Source organism: Passer domesticus, chromosome 3 (genome assembly GCF_036417665.1).
Source record: "Passer domesticus isolate bPasDom1 chromosome 3, bPasDom1.hap1, whole genome shotgun sequence".
Taxonomy (NCBI): domain Eukaryota; kingdom Metazoa; phylum Chordata; class Aves; order Passeriformes; family Passeridae; genus Passer; species Passer domesticus.
The window spans coordinates 121,839,720-121,857,595 of NC_087476.1; the positions used below are offsets into that span (position 1 = coordinate 121,839,720).

Consider the following 17,876-nt stretch of genomic DNA (forward strand, 5'->3'; position numbering starts at 1 on the left):
TTTGCCAGTTCACATCAGACTGTGGCTATATTTAAGTGTAAGTCATTTAGAAATATGCAAATACTTATTTGCAGCTATACTTTATGAATAAAGCAAATAAATCTGAAACCTACCAGAATACAGAGCATCCCAGTTAATTTTCTTCTTGAAGGGACAAATATGATTAATGAATCACTCACACTGGGATGCAGGAAACCCATCAAAAGGCATCAAGGTCTCCCCAGTCCATCTTTTGCCAAGAAGGGATATCCAGAAGATTGGTCACTGTGCTTAGAAGGGTGGCATTCCAGTGTGCCACCTGGAGAGAAACTGTGGGGGAGCAAAGGAGACACTGCTCACCTGCAGCCTTGAGAACCTTCCACATCCCAGCCCTGTTGCTCCACCTTCACCATCCCTCATTGCCACTGGCTCCTTCCAGGGCACCCACAGACTGAGGGGTGCAATCCCTTGCAATAATCGGGGCCCTTTCAGATTTTCCCAGATGAGGATTTGGCCGTGGGATTCAGACCAGCCCTGGTCTGACAGTCTCACAAAAGAACTCAGATGAAAGTTCTATCTGAAAGGAACAAATCCTTGAACAAATACTGGGTCCTTCCTCACATTTCCAAACTGGTGAGTTCAGCTTCCAGAACCCCAGACAATTCTGAGTGTCAGGGAAGGAGTCCAGCCATGATTTGTCTCTCTGCTCTGATGGGCTGGTTCTGAATAGGTCCCTCATTCAAGAGTGAGCACAGACTGGGAATTCCTTGTGATTCTTTATCTCTAGGGACAATTCCACTTCCCACATCCTAATTTCTAGCCATGGAGGATTGCTTCAACCTCAGCCCCACGGACCTGTATCCACAGGAACATTCCCCAGTCATGGGAACAGTCACAATGTACTGAATGAATGTGTTTCCCCAGGAAGGGGAGACTGTTCTTAACTTTAAGAAGAAAAAGGGTGATTACCTGCATTGAACACAGTTCAGCGAGTGGAAGAAGTAGCAGCAGCTCCCTGAAAGAGAAGGGAAAGGGAAATAAATTTTCAGACCCAGGGATCCGCAGCCCTTTCACTGTCTTTTGGCAGAAGCCTCTAAAATCCTCAGTGCAATGGTCTCCAAACAGACTAAAACCTCCAGGTGATATCTGAACATCAAGAAAACAAAGAGTGTTACCTAATGAAGTCCTAAGTAAGAGAAATACTGATTTTGTTCTATGTTTTGTTGTTATTTTGGGTTTTTTAACATCCTTTGCACTTGATAATTGTTTCCTGTAGCGAAAGTGGTCACATAATATAAGGTGGAGGCAAAAGAGCTACATTAAAAGCCATAATTACTGCTGTTTCACAATTAGTACTTCTATTTGAAGATGTTTTGAGTAAGATTTATGGTATGTTCTCTAATTTTTAATTTATAATTATGAGGAAGGAACTTAGCCTTGAGTATTTCTTCTCTAAAAAGTTTAAAATAACATAGAGCACAGTTTTGGTCTGTAGGGACGGATACAAAAACAGGAAAAAACATGTAGGAAGAAAAGGATACGTTTTTTTTGTGTGTGTATAAGCAAGGTTTAAATAGAATAATTAAATTTACCATAATCAATAAAATGTGTGAGTCGAGTTTATTGAAGTGGCTATTTCCCATTGCATAATTTCCCTGGGGAACTTTCATTTTTAATTCAAAAATAAAAAAATAATAATTAAAAAAACAAACCCCTGAGCACTTACTGTAAATATGCCAGCATATGTGTGAGGTTAAGAAAAGCACGAGCCTACACCCAGGAATCAAAGAGGGGCTTACCACTGCTTTGACACTAATTGTAAAAGCTGAACATTTTCTAGAACCATAATCAAATCTTAACTGCCATGGGGGACTCGTTCAGCAGCTCACAGTAATTCTAATAAGATGCAGAACCTTTCACCTTCAGGTCACCAGTTCAAACCCACTTTGGGTTGGGTAGTAAACAGAAGGCAAATCCCGAGCCTGTGAAGTGCCACAGCATCCAGAGTAGATGCCAGAGCAGCTTTTGGGCAGGAGCAGGGAAGAGTTCTCCCGTGTCATCCATGATTTCCCTGGGATTGATGCTCCCACCTCCTTGCAGGGCTCATCTCACCTCCCCAGGCCCAGAGCCTCCCTCCTGGAAGGGGGATGGGGAACTCCTCCTGCTCCTTTTCCTCCATTTCAGCTGGTGTCACCCCAGGTGCCCCAACGCTCCTACCCTGGAACTGTTGTGGAGTTTTCCAACACTTCTGTAATGCCCCTCCCAAAACAGCAATCACAGCATCATCTCTGTCCCACTTCCACAATTCCTCTTCATTCATGGGTTCATTCCCTTGAGCACCTCAAGGCAAACAGACACATGGCTGCACTTCTCTGCACAGAGAAAAGCAAGGCACAACTTCCCAAGGACATCTTCTGGGAATCACAGCGAGGAACATCAGAGAAGGAAAAAACAATTCTTATCTCAGTTGCTGCTCCTCTTGTGCTCATGTGGAATGTGTTCTGGAGATTGTTTAGGGAGGTGACCAATTGCATCCACGTGTGTGCTGGGACTGTCGGGAGACAGTCACGAGATTTTGTTCAGTTGAGTGCTTGTGCAGTCTCAGTTTAGATGTAGCATGATATAGTGCAATATAGAATAGAATAACATAGTATAATAAAGGCATTAATTAGCCTTCTGCTATCAATGGAGTCAGGATCATTCTTCCCAGACAAGGGGTTGCCTGCTTTTACAATACAGATGGATCAAGCAGGCAGCTGGAGCTACCAGACCCTCCCCATGCTGGCCTGGGCCAACAACAAACAGCTCTGCCAACCCCAGCAGCTCTTGAAACCCAGAGCTGAGCCCTCATCTCAGCATTTCCAGGTAGAACTCCTTGAGTTGCTCTGAGCTGCTCCTATGGGAAGTGCCCGCTCCAGCAGAGGCCCTGGCAGTGCCTGAAGTTGTGTGACAAGCACCCCGCTGTAGCCCTGCTGCACCGAGGCCTGGTGGGTCCTGGTGCCCTTAAAGAAGCCCTGGACGTTGGTGCTCCCAGCTGTGTGAGTGTCAAACAGCAGCCACGTGGCCCAAGCAGCCTGCAGACAGATGTTCCTGCAGCACGGATGGCAGCTGTCCCTCAGACACAACTCGGAGGTGGCTGCTTTATGGCCTGTGGATGTAAGATGCAACCCCAGCTCCCAGGCTGCCATGGTGTGTGCAGGTCTGTGCACGTGTGTGAGGGAATAGAATAATCTGAGGCCTCAATTGTGTCTCATGTTACTACAGCAGAGAGCTTGAGGAGCTCTAAGGAACAATCCATTCATTGTCCTCTGCACATCTGGGCTAATGTTTCCTCCTTGGATTAGGCTGTACCAGCGTGTTCCCTCGCTGCTCACCACAAGCCAGCAGTGCCAATTTCCCTCCGTGGCAGCCCCAGTGACAGCTGTTTACTTGGAAGCTCATGAATTTGATATATGGGTGCTAGCCACAAATTAATGGAATACTTTCCAGATGCGACATCTTTAAATACTCAAACAATAAGCCAAAAGCACTAAGCTGTCTTGGCCATTTTTTTTTTTCTCTCAGCCTGGATGTCTCTCAGAGAAGATGTAAACACAATTCCTTGTGCCACTGGCCAGAATGCTTCAGATGTTTGAAAGCCCAGCAGCAGCATGAGGTGCTGGCTGGGAGATGGCTGATGGTCTTTATCACCCAAAGCCAAACAGAAAATGGCCAAGAAAGAGCAAAATGAAGCAAAAGGAATCCTCGAGGCTGAGCCACAGGAGGTCATGTCGCTGGCCTGCTCTGGTGAGGGGCTGCATATGCTGGCCTGGAGCCTGAGCTCAGGGGACCTGCACAAGCTCCAAGGAGTGGCTTCCCAAAACATCTCCAGAGCCTCCTCTGGAACAGCTCAAAGCAACAATAGCAGTCTGCTGAGGATGTTTAGTGGGCAGTGCACCAGGACCACCAAAATGCCTCGAACCTCTGCTGGCCAGGTGTGACCTAGAAATCCTTCTGGGCAGAGGAGTGGAGACCCAGCTCAGAAATGGAGACAGGACTGCCCAGGTGTGCCTTTCTGCCCAGCCCAACTTTCCAAAACAGCGTCCCTTTGTGACCTCAGTCTGCATCCATAGCCACCCTAGCGCCAGGGGCTGGGACAAACACAGCTTTGAGGGCAGAGCTCAGCATCCAGCAGACTTGCTTTGGCAGTGGTAGCTTTGACTGTCATCTTTTGTGCTGGAAGCTGACGAGAGGGCACGCTGAAGCTGCTGGAGCAGTGGAGAGGCTGGAAGTGGCCTGGGATGATGGATACCCTGCAGAGCTGCGCCGGGAAGCACAACGCATTTCTTGGCCAACTTACATCACTTTTTCTTCCCTCCTTGCATTTGCTTTGGCATTTTCTTCTTTGCATTTACTTATTTCCTTCCACTAAAGTTTAACATGATCTGGACAGTTGAGCTACCAGGATATGGATTTTCTATCCAGTAATTAAAGGGAGGAACTTTCTGACATATTTTATCTACTTAAAAATACCAACAAACATGGGCTGCGTGGCCTTAGATTGGAGGAGGGCAGGGGAGAGTGCCAAGAAACCCTGTCTGAACCTGAAACCAGTTCAAGCCTGAAATGCTGCCTGTTTGAAGTTTTCTCCTTTATTCCCTCCAATGCTATTATTAATTAGAGAATGAATAGCCATTACAGTTATCAGCAACTTCATGGAACTGAAAAATTCAAGTTCATTATCTTAGAGGAAGAAAATAAACGTCATTTTACAAGGTTTTTAAAGCAACAACAGTAATAACAAACTATTCCAAACTCCAGTCCACAGGCAGAATGGACATCTGCTAGAAAAAAAAAGATTATTTCCCCACCCACCACCCTCAAATTTAGGGATTTGTGGAATATGGGCCTTGCCTAAAGTTGCTTGGCAGAAATCCCCATCTTAAGTTCTTATTTAATGAAATCATGTGGTAGTAAATCAAACACAGAAACAGGAATAAGTAAATCCACCACATCCTTTGAAAAAAGTATGGTTTGACTCCGTCAGCTCAAGTTGCCTGGCCAAGGAATTATCTGTATTTGTCAACCAAAAAGCAACCACCCAACAGTGACCCACCTTTGGTGCTCACCTCTGAGTGCCACGTGAAAGGTGGCAAGTCAGTGTCGAGCACCAGGAGGGGAAGCAGGCAGAGAAAGGGAGAACAGCACCAACATCGTGTTGTAAAACCCAGGAGGCTGCCAGGCTTTAGTACCTACAAAAGCCAACACAAATCTTTGCCCAGATCCTCTCTGTGGTTTTCTCCATGCCCTCGGTGCACTCATGAGCTTCAGAGCCTGAGAGAGCTCCTGGGTGGACTTTGTCACCTGAGAAATTCATCATTGGTCCTACAGAAACCCTGTCTGTTGAACTGACAATGTTTGTAATGACTGATCCCTGCTAAATTACATCTCCATTCTCTTGCCTCTCTTCCCCCAGAATATAGTTGAATTTTGGTGCCCAAAAACTCTGAACGTAAGGTCAGTGAAATTTTCAACTTTTTTTGAAGGAAACTTAGATGTCACCTGGAAAGTCATGACAAAAAATTACAGTTTTCTTGTCAACGTTTGCCTTAGGGGTATGAAAAGATGGATCTCATTCACTGATATGTCCAAGAAAGCAGTTGCAGAGGAGAGATCATCAAACAATACGTACAAAGAGAGTGATCTTGTTGGAAGCAGTTGAAAAGTGCATTGTACCAGCTGCTGCTGGGTGCCCATTCTGATCCCAATCCACTGGGATTGCTGCTTTACTCACGGCTGCCACTTGGAATTAACTTGGTCACTCAGCCACGTGTGGAACCCCTCATCTCTCCAGCTCTTAAAGCAACTTCAACGACAAAATACACAAATTTGGTATCCTACCTCATCCTCATCTCCTGACGTTGCCAACTTCTAATTTAAGGGTTTTATTTTTATAACTTGGACATCCTAAGATCATGGTGTCATGCCTGTCGTGTGTCCTGGATCCATAATTGTTTTGGAGTTGTGATTCATGACTGTGAAATCCACGTGAAAGGAGCTTCCCAGAAATCCCAGGATTTCTCAGAATCCCTCACTCAAGGCCATTTAAGAAGATATGACTCTGTAATTAACATTTTCTGAGGGAGTTAAAAAATATAAACAGCTCAAACATGGCATTTTTACAACCTTAATAAACCCAAAGGCAGCATTTACCAGGTACACACTTTAAGGACAATAAAAAGGTCACTATGGAGGACTTCATTTGAGCTTTAGTTTCTTTAGTTTGTATTTGAACTATTTTTTGTTTGGGCTGAAATCTTCCCTGTACTAAATTCACAGCCCTGTTCTAAACAAACAAAAAAAACCCCCAAAAAACCCAAAAAAACCCAAGAAAACCCAAAAAACCCCCAAACCAAAAAAACCACCCAAAACAAACCCCCCAGACATTCTGAAATTAGAAAATATTCAAGTATTTCCATTCTTACACTAGGGCATGTGCTTGTTTATTTACATTTTAAATTGTTTGTTTCCAAATGTTTTTTCTTTCACTAAAATTCCAAACATTCAGGGCTGAACAAGTGATGCTTTTTAATTATAATTTTTTTTCTCCTTTATTCCATTTAGTGAAAAACCCCAAATTGAGGGAAATCATCTGCTCCTGCACTCCCCACCCTACAGAGGTGACCGCGAGCTCCTGTGCCCTGTCACACACGATGCTCTGGGATTAGGACTCGGGCTCCACAGACTCCACTAGCCCCCTTCCAGGGTGAAGAGGAGGGGAATCTGGAAGGAGCCTCCTGAGCTGAGTGACCTCCTCCCGTGGCAGCAGGAACTGGTGCAGCCAGCGGGGAGGAGGTGGGTCCCCTGTAACCCTACTCGAGCTCCTGAGCACCACGAGCATTTCATTTTATGGCTCCTGCAGAATACTGGGGGATACTAATTTTACAGGTGCATTCTAGCAAACTGCAGTCCCTAATATCAGAATGCCATTAAAAATAATGCACTCCTTATGCCCAGGCAGTTAATTTAATATTAAATCAATAAAACATTTACTAGAGCTGGTCAGGGGCCGGGTTGCTGACAGCAGACTCAGCTCACGGCAACAAACGTCTCCTCACCCTTTGCAGACAGCTGCTGGCTTATTGTGGAAGACGTCTTTGGTCCTGACAAATAGCCTCCCTAAGCCCTAATGAGTGCAGAAATTCAAAACATTCGTGGGACATTTATTAGCAGGAAAATACACCAGCCTTTTGGGAGATTTGGATCGACAGCAGCAATCAGCTGTGGGCCGAGCTCCGTCCAGCATGTGCAGGGAACACAAAATGACTTTCTTGGCCACAGGGAAAGGGATTGCAGCTCTTTCCACTTGGTTTCATCTCTGGGATGTGGAGACCAGCGTGGAAGCTTTTCCCCATGATGAATTTTCACTGTGGAGTCACTTTACACTCCGCCAGGTTCCAACAAAGTCCTGAGATGGCAGAGGTCACGGGGATGGGATCCATCACATCCTATCTCATGTTGAACATGAGTGAATCGCCTGGCACAGCCACCTTTCCCTCCCTATGGCCACTTCCAAATTAATCCAAGCACAAAAGACAGGATCTTGCCAGCATGCCTGACAGGCAATGTGGTACAGTGACATTAAGAGGTAAAATTAGGGAACTGTTTTGTTTTGGCTGGCTTGGCTTTCAGCTTATTTTCATAAAAGAATAGAGGTCAACTTTCTACCAAGAATCTGAGAAGCAAAGCAGAACTTTTAGAGCAACTGCAAGTGACACATTAAATAAATAACAACAACAACAACAAAAAGATTAAAAAAGGGAAAAACCCAAAAAGTACCAAAATGGAGAGAACTGACCAAGCTCCCAGGGAGCAGCAATCTGGCACTTCTCTCTGAAGAATGAGCAGATATCTTCTACCCAAGTGGTTTTGTGTGGAGAGTGCAGTTACTTGAAAAATCCCTGCAGAAGTTGTTTCCATCACTGTTCTCAGAAGGCTGGATCTGCCCTGAGCTGACAGAGCTTCAAGGACCTACAGCCAGGATCCTTCACTCAGGAAAGCAGGTTTGGGACACTCATTTCCAAGAGAGTGGCAGGAAGCACTGCTTTAGGCACGTGCCCCAAACCCACTGCCTTGTCTCCAGCACTGAGGACAGTTTCTGGGATGGCTGGTGGAGCCACCTGGCCCAGGCAGGTGCCTGCCTGGAGGCCGAGGTGCTTTCTGTGCCTTGCTGAACCCTGAAGGCCTGGCATGAGCAGGGCATGCCCAGCTCTGCCTTGCCCTGACCCCGCTGAAGCTGTCTGTGAGGGGTGGCCCTGCTGCGCTCACGGGAACCCTTCAGCCGTAACCCACAGAGCCAAGCCTGGCCAGAATCAATGCTCAGCTCAGTCCCTGGGAGCTGCCCTTGGATATCAGCATTCCAGCACATCTAATAGGATGAAAACAAATTTCATGCCATGAAAGCAGAAAACTGGGTGAGGTCTGGGAGCATAGTTAGGATGTGGTTTCCATAAGCTCTCAGTGCTGGCTTAACTGCTCCGATTGCAGTCCAGGGGTAAGAGAGTCCCACTGACTTCAGCAGCAGAAGAATTAGGGCAGAACCAAGTGGTTTTGGAAAATCCCACCCTTAGATTTATATAACGTAGTAAATAAGAATCACATGCCAGCCTTCAGAGAGGAAACTGGTCCGTTAAAATGCATATCATTATTTCAGCCACCATTTTTAATTAGAGGATTTGTGGCACTGATAGATGCAGCCCGATGGTGGCTGGGGAATGGCCTCTGGCTGGGGAGAGCCAAATTTCACTGGGGAGGCTCACAAGGATGTCACAAGGCAGCTGGAAGCAATGTGTTGATTTCTTTCATTTAAAAAATGTTTTTTTAAAAACCCAAACATATTGGTAGAGGGAAAGAACTTTCCATTGAAAGGAAAACAAAATCTCCTACACTCAACTAACAGCCCATTTCTATGTTCTTGTGTTCTTCCTGCTTTATAACAGAAACATCTCTGGAAACCAAACAAACATCTTCATTCCACCTTGCCTTTGGAATGACCTCTACAAAAATTGTACTGGAAAAGGTAGGCTAAAGCTTTTTTCACCAGTAGCCTCTGACTGGAAGGTGCCAGTGTCCCCACTGGGACAGAGGCAGCAGGGGGACATGGTGTGATGCAGAGCTGAAGGGGCAGGACTCACTGCTCCAATCTGAACACGTTATTCACCTGCCCATGTTGCAGGAGAAAAGGAAGATAGGACACAAATGTTATTTAAAGGCTGAAACCCCCAAGCTGTTCCTGAAGCAGGGCTTCGGAGCACATCACCATCTCCTCAGGAGGTTGCAGTAGGAAGCAGAGAGTGAGGTGGTTTCCAAAGGGTCTGCACCCCCATGGCCAGGGCTGGGGTCACACAGAGACAGAGCCTCAGGTGTTTGTCCCCAGGTGTGTGGGGACCTGGCATGCCCTCGATGTGACTGTGAGCCAGGAATGACTCCCAAAGAGGACATGGGGAAGCTCAAAGAGAGGAAGAGGACGATCAGGACATGATGGCATCCTGGCTGTGCAAGAGGAGATGCTCCTGGCTGTGTTCACCAGCACCAGCAGGGCAGAAAGCAGGGCCAGTGCACTGTTTCAAGGATTTGCCACCACCAGGGACAGAGGGAAATGGCCACTGACCTGCTCCTTTCTTACCCAAGTACTCCAGCTGAATGTGGGACCTCCCCATGTGTCTGGACTGCAAAGTGCTGTCACCTTAATCCCAACGCTGTCAGCAGAGCACTTATCAAGCTGATGGATCAGGCTGGGATAGAAACAGTGCCTTTGGAGCACTGCAGTTAAATCCTCCCAACACCCCCACTCCCTGCTGGGTCTCTCTCTGCCCTGCCCCAAATACACTGATTGTGTTTCGCTGCTGCCCAGGGCTCACTGCTGCAGGCTCCTGTCTCCTAAACCCTGAGCCACACCCTCCACACAGGGTCCTTGCTCCCAGGAATGTTCCATGGGTCAGGCTCAGCTGGTGCCAGCTCTGGTCTCTGCTCGCAGCCCTGCAGAGCCACTGGTGGGAAAGGAGTCACCACGAACAGGGCATTACCAGGGCTGGCTGCAGACTGGAGCCCAGGGGATGGTGCCACCCTGCCCAGGGCTAGGCTCCTCACTCACCCCAAGGGCACAGGGCAGGTTTCTCAGCCCTGGCCTGAGGAGCCCAGCTGAGGCTCCTGGCACCCAGGACCCGACCAGGATCTTCATCTGCCACGTGAGATGCCAGCCCAGAGGCTTTGGGGGAAAGGATGCTTTTATCAAACGTTTTTGCCAGAGCAGACACAGGGAGCTCTTGGCTGGGCCCTCCACTCTTTCCCCAGCTTTATTTGCACAGATGTTTTTGCCAAGGCTTGTCATCAGCCTGGGGAAGGGGCAGATGAAAAAAAATAAAAATAATAAAAATGACCGAACAAGTTGAAGAAATTGCAAACAGTAAATCTGGCGCTCACTAGGCTGAGCCCAATAAGTTGCTGAGGTTGTACTTTTCAGATTCAGTTTTAGGCTCTTGTAAATTTTCAGTTATTTTTAACCCACCTCTCTGAGTGAGCCTAGGAATGAGAAAGTAATTGTTTCATCAACTCGGGCTATATAAATCTCCTTGGGGTTTATTATTTGCTGTTTCATTTTACTGGCACAAGAGCTCCTAGGAAAGTACAATAACCCACTCCTTGATTTACAGCTTGGAAGCAGGCGCAGGCTGAAAACCCGAGCGCGCAGCACCTGAGGAAAAGTGCTCCGAGTTAATTGAAAAGCTTCAGGAAACTGGAATTCCTCGCAGTGATACTGTCACATGCGTCAGCCACCAGATGTAACTCCAATTTTCTGCTTTCATAATAAGAATCCAATTGATATCCCCAGAAATAAAAACCTGCAGCCAGAATAGCAGTACATTTATCACGGGCAGGTTTAAACCCTACAGGAGAGCTGCCCTCAGCACAGGGGTTAGGAAGTGCTGGGGGTGCTTTTTCATGTAAAAAGCTTTTTTGTGCATATACCTGTGCATACAGACACACAGCTATCTGGATCTCCAAAGGCAGCCTAGGATGAGAAAAAGGATGTTGCCTCTGCAGAGGAAACCCAGGGAATGGCATTTTTTGGGCCAGGTTTAGAGGTTTCCAGCCTAGGCAGGTTTCACGCTACCTTCAGTAGCAGGGTTTACATTTTGTCGGGATGGGGTTTGTTGTGCAGTGTTTAAACTGCAAAACCACCCACCTTGCTGACCTCAGATTTCCCTGGGATGCCAAGACATAGCACCCCTGAAAACAGAACCACTTTGGTCCCCATCCTTAAGAACAGGCTCTGCTGAGAGCTGCCCTCAGCTGAGAGGCTCAGGGCTGTCACACGGCCCCAGGGGGATTTAGCTGTCCACGACAAGCTGGCAGGCACTTGTCCAAAGGAAACATTCCCATGGACATTTTGCATACATTGGGGTGACAACACCCCTTTGGTTGTTTTCTGACCACTTCTAGGCAATGTCTGACTTGACTCAGACCAGGTTTAAGATCTTTGTTTTCAAAAGGACAGCTCTGCCTCTGGATGAAGCACAAGTGCCCCTTTGCCCACTGCACAGCTGAAATGTGCTACTTCACACAGAAACCACAAAATGCAATGAAATTAGTGACCCTACTGCAGTTTAAACTCTTCTGTGTAACTCCACAGTCGATAGTCTTAATATATTGCACCCACACGTGTGCACAAAAGTACATGTGTAATATATATGTGTGTAATAAATACATAAAAAACCACTACAATAATATTGTCACCTAAGCAGCACGTTTGCAATGCCAGTCCCTTCCACATCAGAGCAGGTTGTTCTGCTGCTTCCACCTCCTCCCTGCATCTCCTCCAAGACTGGTGCAAGCTGAAGTTTTTTCCAAAAACTCTAAACTGCCAAAATTGTAGCAGTTTAATTACATCAGCTAACTCTTGTCCTGTCACCTTATTTAACAGTCTCACCTTCGTTAGCAGCACACATGTTGTGCTCAGGAGTAATTCAGGTCAAACATAAGAGGCCAAATGACTTCTCAGGTTTGTCAGACTCTGACACGGGCTGATTTCTCCCAGCAAACCTGCTCCAAAACCACTTATGGATATGCCACTGGCATAAAACACTGCCTTGGAAATTAGGCTCCACTCAGCCCTGCCAGAGGAAGACAGGACAGGCTGCAAGCCTCCCTCCTGCTCTTGAGGGCTTGGTGGGAAACATCCCCCTCCTGCTGGCTGTGGGCAGCTGGGAATGCCCCTTCTTACAGCTCCTGGATAACTAAATCCAACTTCATGTTGGGAGAAGATGTTTTCCAGTACTTCATGCAAAGTGTCCATCTCCCATCTGAGAGCTCTATTTTCATTTTTAATCAATTCCCAGATCTCACTAATGCCTGTTTTTTCATGAGCTCTGGAAGGAGGTATCTGCTAGCAATGACAGACCCCCAGGAGCAGACTAACAATCCATGGAGGAGTGGAGAGCTCTGCCCATAATGCTCTGCCCTCTCCAAGAAGAGCCATTCCAAGGAGTCAGACCAAAGTACTCTCATATTAACCTGCCTCTGAAGTTTAGGTAAACTTCCTGATCACTTAGACTTTCAATTTATTTTTAGGGAACTATTTCCAGTAAGTGGTTCAAGATGGATTACAGTTTAACTGGAAGCTTGGGAATAAAAAGATAGTCACAGAAAAGCTGGGTTCAATTCTTGCCTCTGCCACAGACTTCCTGTATAAATCTGGACACGCTGCTCCGGGGGGGAATTCACCCACCTAACTCAAACCATCGAGTTTCAATGGCTCCATTAAAGAGCTCAGGCTTCCATTAGAGCCAGAGCAGTGAGATGGGCTGGGGGCATCCAGAGCACTCCCAGGAGAGCTGCACTCCCCAGCTGACAGGGAGCAGGCTCCCAGTAAATCTCCTCTGCCCTCCTGTCGTGCTTGGGGCTCAGTTTCTCACCCGAGAAATAGATTCTGGATTAGTGGCAGGAAGAAAGTTGTACCCAAACTGAGCTTGAGCTCAGGACAGATGTGGCAGATGCACCAGGTAAAGTCTGGATTTAAAATTTTTAGTTGCTGTCTGCAATTTATCAAATTTCAGATATTTTAAAAAAAGTTCTAAAATGAAAACATTTCAAGTATATTTTTATAAATTTGTGTACACTCCCTCACCCTTTTTTTTTTCTCTCTCCCAGTGCTTATTCCTGGGATCTTGAGAAACACAGCATCATTGCAAAAGTACTTCTCATGACATTGGTGAAAATACTGTCATAAAATCTGGAGCTTTGTGAATAGCCCCCCCCAAACCAAACATCTTTCCTGTCAGAGTTTTTGAAAGGAAAGAAAGTAGACTGTGTATGCTACTGAAGTAAATTCAAATTCTTCTATTCTTGTTCTTCCCCAGACATGTTGTAAGGACTTTTTTTGTTCACCTTTAGTTCAGACTGACTGTGACCACTGCTCCCTCCATCTCTAGAATGAAATGATTATGAAATTATTTGAGAACACTGAAATACCTAAGAAAGGAGAGCAACACCACGGACCAGCATCCAATATCGGGTAAGGAATTTTCAAACGTGAGGCTTCACGTGGATCAGGTTCAGCTCTTAACAATAAACATGTTGAACATTCCTGGGGCACTTTTTTTTCCTAGGGATTGGTTTTGTTTGGGAATTTTTTTTTTTTTAGGTCTGTAAGTAAACCCTCCGTTCACAAAATGTCCCATTTGGGATTGATGCTATATCAGTATCTGAAAATTGTGCTACTGAGCAGCTACTCAGAATCCTGCTGGTGATAAATTAAACCAGAGGAAATGGATCATTTCTACTATCAGGGTCACTGTTGTCAGCTCCTAACAGGGCAATTGACTTGTCAAGTTGTCTCTGAGAGCCCGAGCTCAGATTTCATTGCCTTTCACATTTTTTTCAGAATTGTATACAAGGGGTCTCTGAGCCTGTCTTTCACCCGGCACTCGGGGAAATTCCAGGCACCAATCCTGCTCATAAATTGCAGAGGAACAGTCTCAGCACGAGACTCTCCTACCGGAGCAGCTCTGTGGAAACACCAAGTACAAGAAAGGATCCAGTAGGGATGGGCATGGGAACAGATGGGGATTTGCTTGTGTGTCATCATCAGACACGAGCAAGAAGTTAAATGGTGAAAGGTCACTTGGAAAAGCCACAGGACACCTCCAGCAGCACGAGGAGAAGAAAAAGAAGGCTGTGACATGGATGCTCACTGTATTGTTATGAATAACAACCAAATCCACCTGCTAGAGAGCCACCAATAACATTTCCTAGTTACGTTTTTCTAACTTGCGTAACAAACTTATAAATAGCTGTGGTAGTTAGAGAACAAAACAAGACCAGCTCAGTGTAACATTAATTCAGCAGGAAAGAAATCCTCTGCTTCAACCAAATTCCAAGCTAGAGAAATAGGTACAGCAGGAGAAGCATCTTGTTTTAGGATCCCAGAGAGTAATGAGAGAAAGCAGAGGCAAAGCCATTTCATTTGCCATAATGTTTGGGTCATGCTGCTACCCAAATTAGAGTTTCAGTTTTCCAATAATGCTCTGGACTAATGCAGAAACTCAAGTGATTACTTAAGGAAAATGTCACTATTATAAAAAATGCTCTTGTTCCAAACCCAAAATTGGTCAGTGGTCAACTAAAAAATTTCTTTTGTTATTAGATTTCTTTTGGTGGTGGTAACGCTGCTGCTGCAACTAAATGGAAAGGGTTCTATTATGATGATTAACATCCTTGGTCTTATTAATGACTAAATAAATAGTTCAACTGCTTTTTTTCTCCCCAGAACTAAGCCACATCAATTTTTCCATGGAAGACCTCAGTTTCAATGCAAATCATTCCTGGAGGAAAAATGTTCTGCCGAAAAACAGTGACCAACTCTTATAATTATGGTTGAAAATCCAAACACACCCAGAGGTAACAGAAACCCTTGTTGTCTTTGGGATGTCTGAGTTTCTCTGGCATCTTCCCATACAGCCACGGCACCTCAAAGGGAGGAGGTGAAGCAAGAATATGCGTAGGGGGCTTCTCTGCTTGGCCCTGTGGGAATTCCCCTTCCCTCCAGCCCCAAAAGCTGCTTTGCCTCCCAGTTCCATGCTCTTACCAGCTCACCCCCAGTTTACCCTCCTGTCATTTCCTCTTGCCCTCTTCCCGCCATATCACGTTTCCAGTTCGGAATCTGTAGATCCACAATTGTTTAAAAAGCAGCTCAAACTTCCAACTTATAAACATCGCTTCCTCTGTCTCCTGAATTTATTTTAATAGCTGATATTTGAGCCCAGGGGATTGTTTTAACTAACACTGTATAGTCAGAAGGAATCACTTTCCTCCAGGCTACCTCTGGGTCAACAGCACAAGGCAAGACCCCCTCACATTTCATTACCCAGGGATCAGATCCCCTTTCCCAATCCATCACTCTGAAGCTCATTCCTCCTGTTCCTCTCAGATTTGCCTGCATGATTCATGCGGTGCCAAATCAACAGTATATTTGCTTTTTTCTCAGTTCATTGTTTTTATTTGCTTACATGTTCCCTGTCATAGTTCAAGTCATAAATCAAGGCTGGTTTATTTTTTACAAACCCGTTGAAAGTTTGAGCCAGTTTCCAGTGTTATGAAAGACTCCCAATACTACACGTCCTCTAACAGGTGGAAAATGTCTGTGGAGGCTGTTTGGATGGGAACCATTTTCTAACTTAAAGACAAAGTAGTGTTTATTTACGGCTTAATCTCATTCCAAAACAAAGTAACGGTTCCCCTGCACCAAATTATCTCCTTGTGATGCTATCCCACTCCCATATGGCTTTATTATTTAAATAAAAAATGGAATATTGAAACAACTTCTGGCTATTAAACTCATATAACTGATGACAGTGAAACACTGTTCCTGAGATATTTTAACAGACCATTTTCCCTTAAGACAAGCACTAAGTGTCTGTCCTAACTAAATTTGGCATTAAAAAAGCAAGCAAACATCCCAAACACACTCTCCCCCTCCAATGCTTCTATTTAACCTTTACTTCTTTAGGCTCGGATCAGGAGCTGTTGATTTACCAGGTTATCAGTGGAACACAAACACCCTTTCCTGGTGATCTAGACACGGAGGAAAAGAGCCTGCAAAGAGCCCCAGAGGTGAGTTTGGGCTCCCCCAGGCTCCCCCACCCCAGCAGGCAGAGCAGAAGAAGGTGCAGCCTGCCTCGTCCCACTGCTCTGGAGGGCAGTTGGCTGCTGTGAGGGACAGCTCCACCCCCACCGTGGCAATTCTGTGTGCTGTGGGAGTTTAAGAAATAATTCAGAAGAATTGAAATATTTCTGTAATGTTTCCTTCAGATTTGAACACACAACCATTTCCCAATATTTTCATTACAGTGAGAATTAATGCTGCATACACCACGTTGTTTTCAGACAGAAAAGCCATAATATTTATCTAAAAAATGCAAGAAAATATTGTTTGACAATTATGAGCTTTGCTACCTTGCTTTTCCTTCAGATGAAGAATTGACTGAAACTGATCTTTTTCTTGTAAGATACCTCAGATTTGACACATCAGCATTTTCCAACCACAGCACACTTTGAAAAAAAACTCACCCAACTTGGACAGTCCTTGTGAACTTGTACATTCTCTTTGCTCCTTTCCAGCTCTGAGGTCACTGGGGATGGATCCAGTACGAGATTTCCACATGCCAAGTATCCCTTTGTCCCACACACAAGCTGCCATCTCACAGAAAAACCACTTCCAAATCTCCTACTTGGTGGAGTAAGCACCCTGTCCTTCAAGTCTTTGCAAAAATCCTGAATTAATCTGCTGTAAAGCCATTAGAATGAGCTTCTTCTTGCTAAGCACTGATTCTGGTTTTAATCATATCAGCTCTGAGTTCAGATCAGGTGTTTGTGAAGCCATGTAAGTTTATACCATTGGATAAAAATGATGAGAAACATCTAGGACAATTAAGAAAGCAGGCAAGATTCCAGAAGCAGATTTCTCCCCCAAAAAGCAGCACACACATTTTGTGGTGAGTTTGCACAGGCTCATCTGCCCAGCTGAAGATGCCATTGCACTAATCCTTGCCAGAGGGATGGGCAGGGGCAATGTTTGGAGTGGAGGGCAGACACTCTGAGATGGAGATGGGGATTTCAGTGATGAGAACAAACAGCAACGGCCCCGGATTCCCTGCCACAGGCTGCTGAACTCCCATCTGGAAGCAAGACCAGGGAGGTGATTTCTGCATGGGGCTCCACAGTCAAACAACACCTAACAAAATCCTGTAGGCCAGAAATATGGATTGTCCAGCTAAGTACTTCCTAATGTTTTAAAAATGTATCATTTGCTCCTTCTTTCTGTTTGCCAGTGCAAGAAGGTAACTCTGCCCACAAACCTTAATTACATGAGCTGTAATGGCTGGAAGAAATAATCCCATTTTCAGGCACACAAACATTTTCTGTGTGTGCCCAAAACTGTTCCAGCTGTACCTAACAAAGAAGATTACCTGTACCTGAGAGCCTTGTCTGCCTTATATCCACAGACAGTCCAGGCTCCTGCAGCACCACTGCTTTAACTGTGCTTTTCAACATTCCTGGCACAGCGAGACTTTAAGCTTGGGTTTTACCTCTGGAAGTAACAACATACTGGAGGCAATTAAAAATATTAAAAAAAAAAAAAGGTGCTTGGCTTCTATTTGTCCCTTTCAAAACCTCCCCCACTGAAACTAAAATGATATAAATCCAATTAGGAAGGGAACTAAAAAGGTTTAGATTTTTATACACTGCTCTAAAAGACTGGATTAGCTGCTGCAGCCCCAGTGGCACACGGCGGGACGCCGCGGGTGGACATGGACCCGGCCTGCAGAATTCCTGCTTGCTGCCATGAAAACAAGGAGCAC

The 17,876-nt window shown here is 45.5% G+C and overlaps 2 long non-coding RNA genes across 15 annotated transcripts in view; one reads left to right on the forward strand and one right to left on the reverse strand.

The window, feature by feature from the left end:
• LOC135297772 (uncharacterized) overlaps positions 1-17,876 on the reverse strand; it is a 210,987-nt gene that overhangs the window by 54,915 nt on the left and 138,196 nt on the right. For 13 of the 14 annotated variants that reach the window (XR_010359708.1, XR_010359712.1, XR_010359717.1 and 10 more), the window contains 2 exons: positions 949-994; positions 114-309 (listed from right to left, as the gene is read on the reverse strand). This is a non-coding gene — a long non-coding RNA (uncharacterized LOC135297772). The remainder of the gene's footprint in view (positions 1-113; positions 310-948; positions 995-17,876) is intronic. The other variant, XR_010359715.1, reaches the window with a different exon arrangement.
• Positions 10,671-17,610, forward strand: LOC135298256 (uncharacterized). The gene is made up of 5 exons (XR_010360269.1): positions 10,671-10,799; positions 13,377-13,531; positions 14,786-14,916; positions 16,025-16,128; positions 16,636-17,610. It is a non-coding gene; the product is annotated as an uncharacterized LOC135298256 (long non-coding RNA).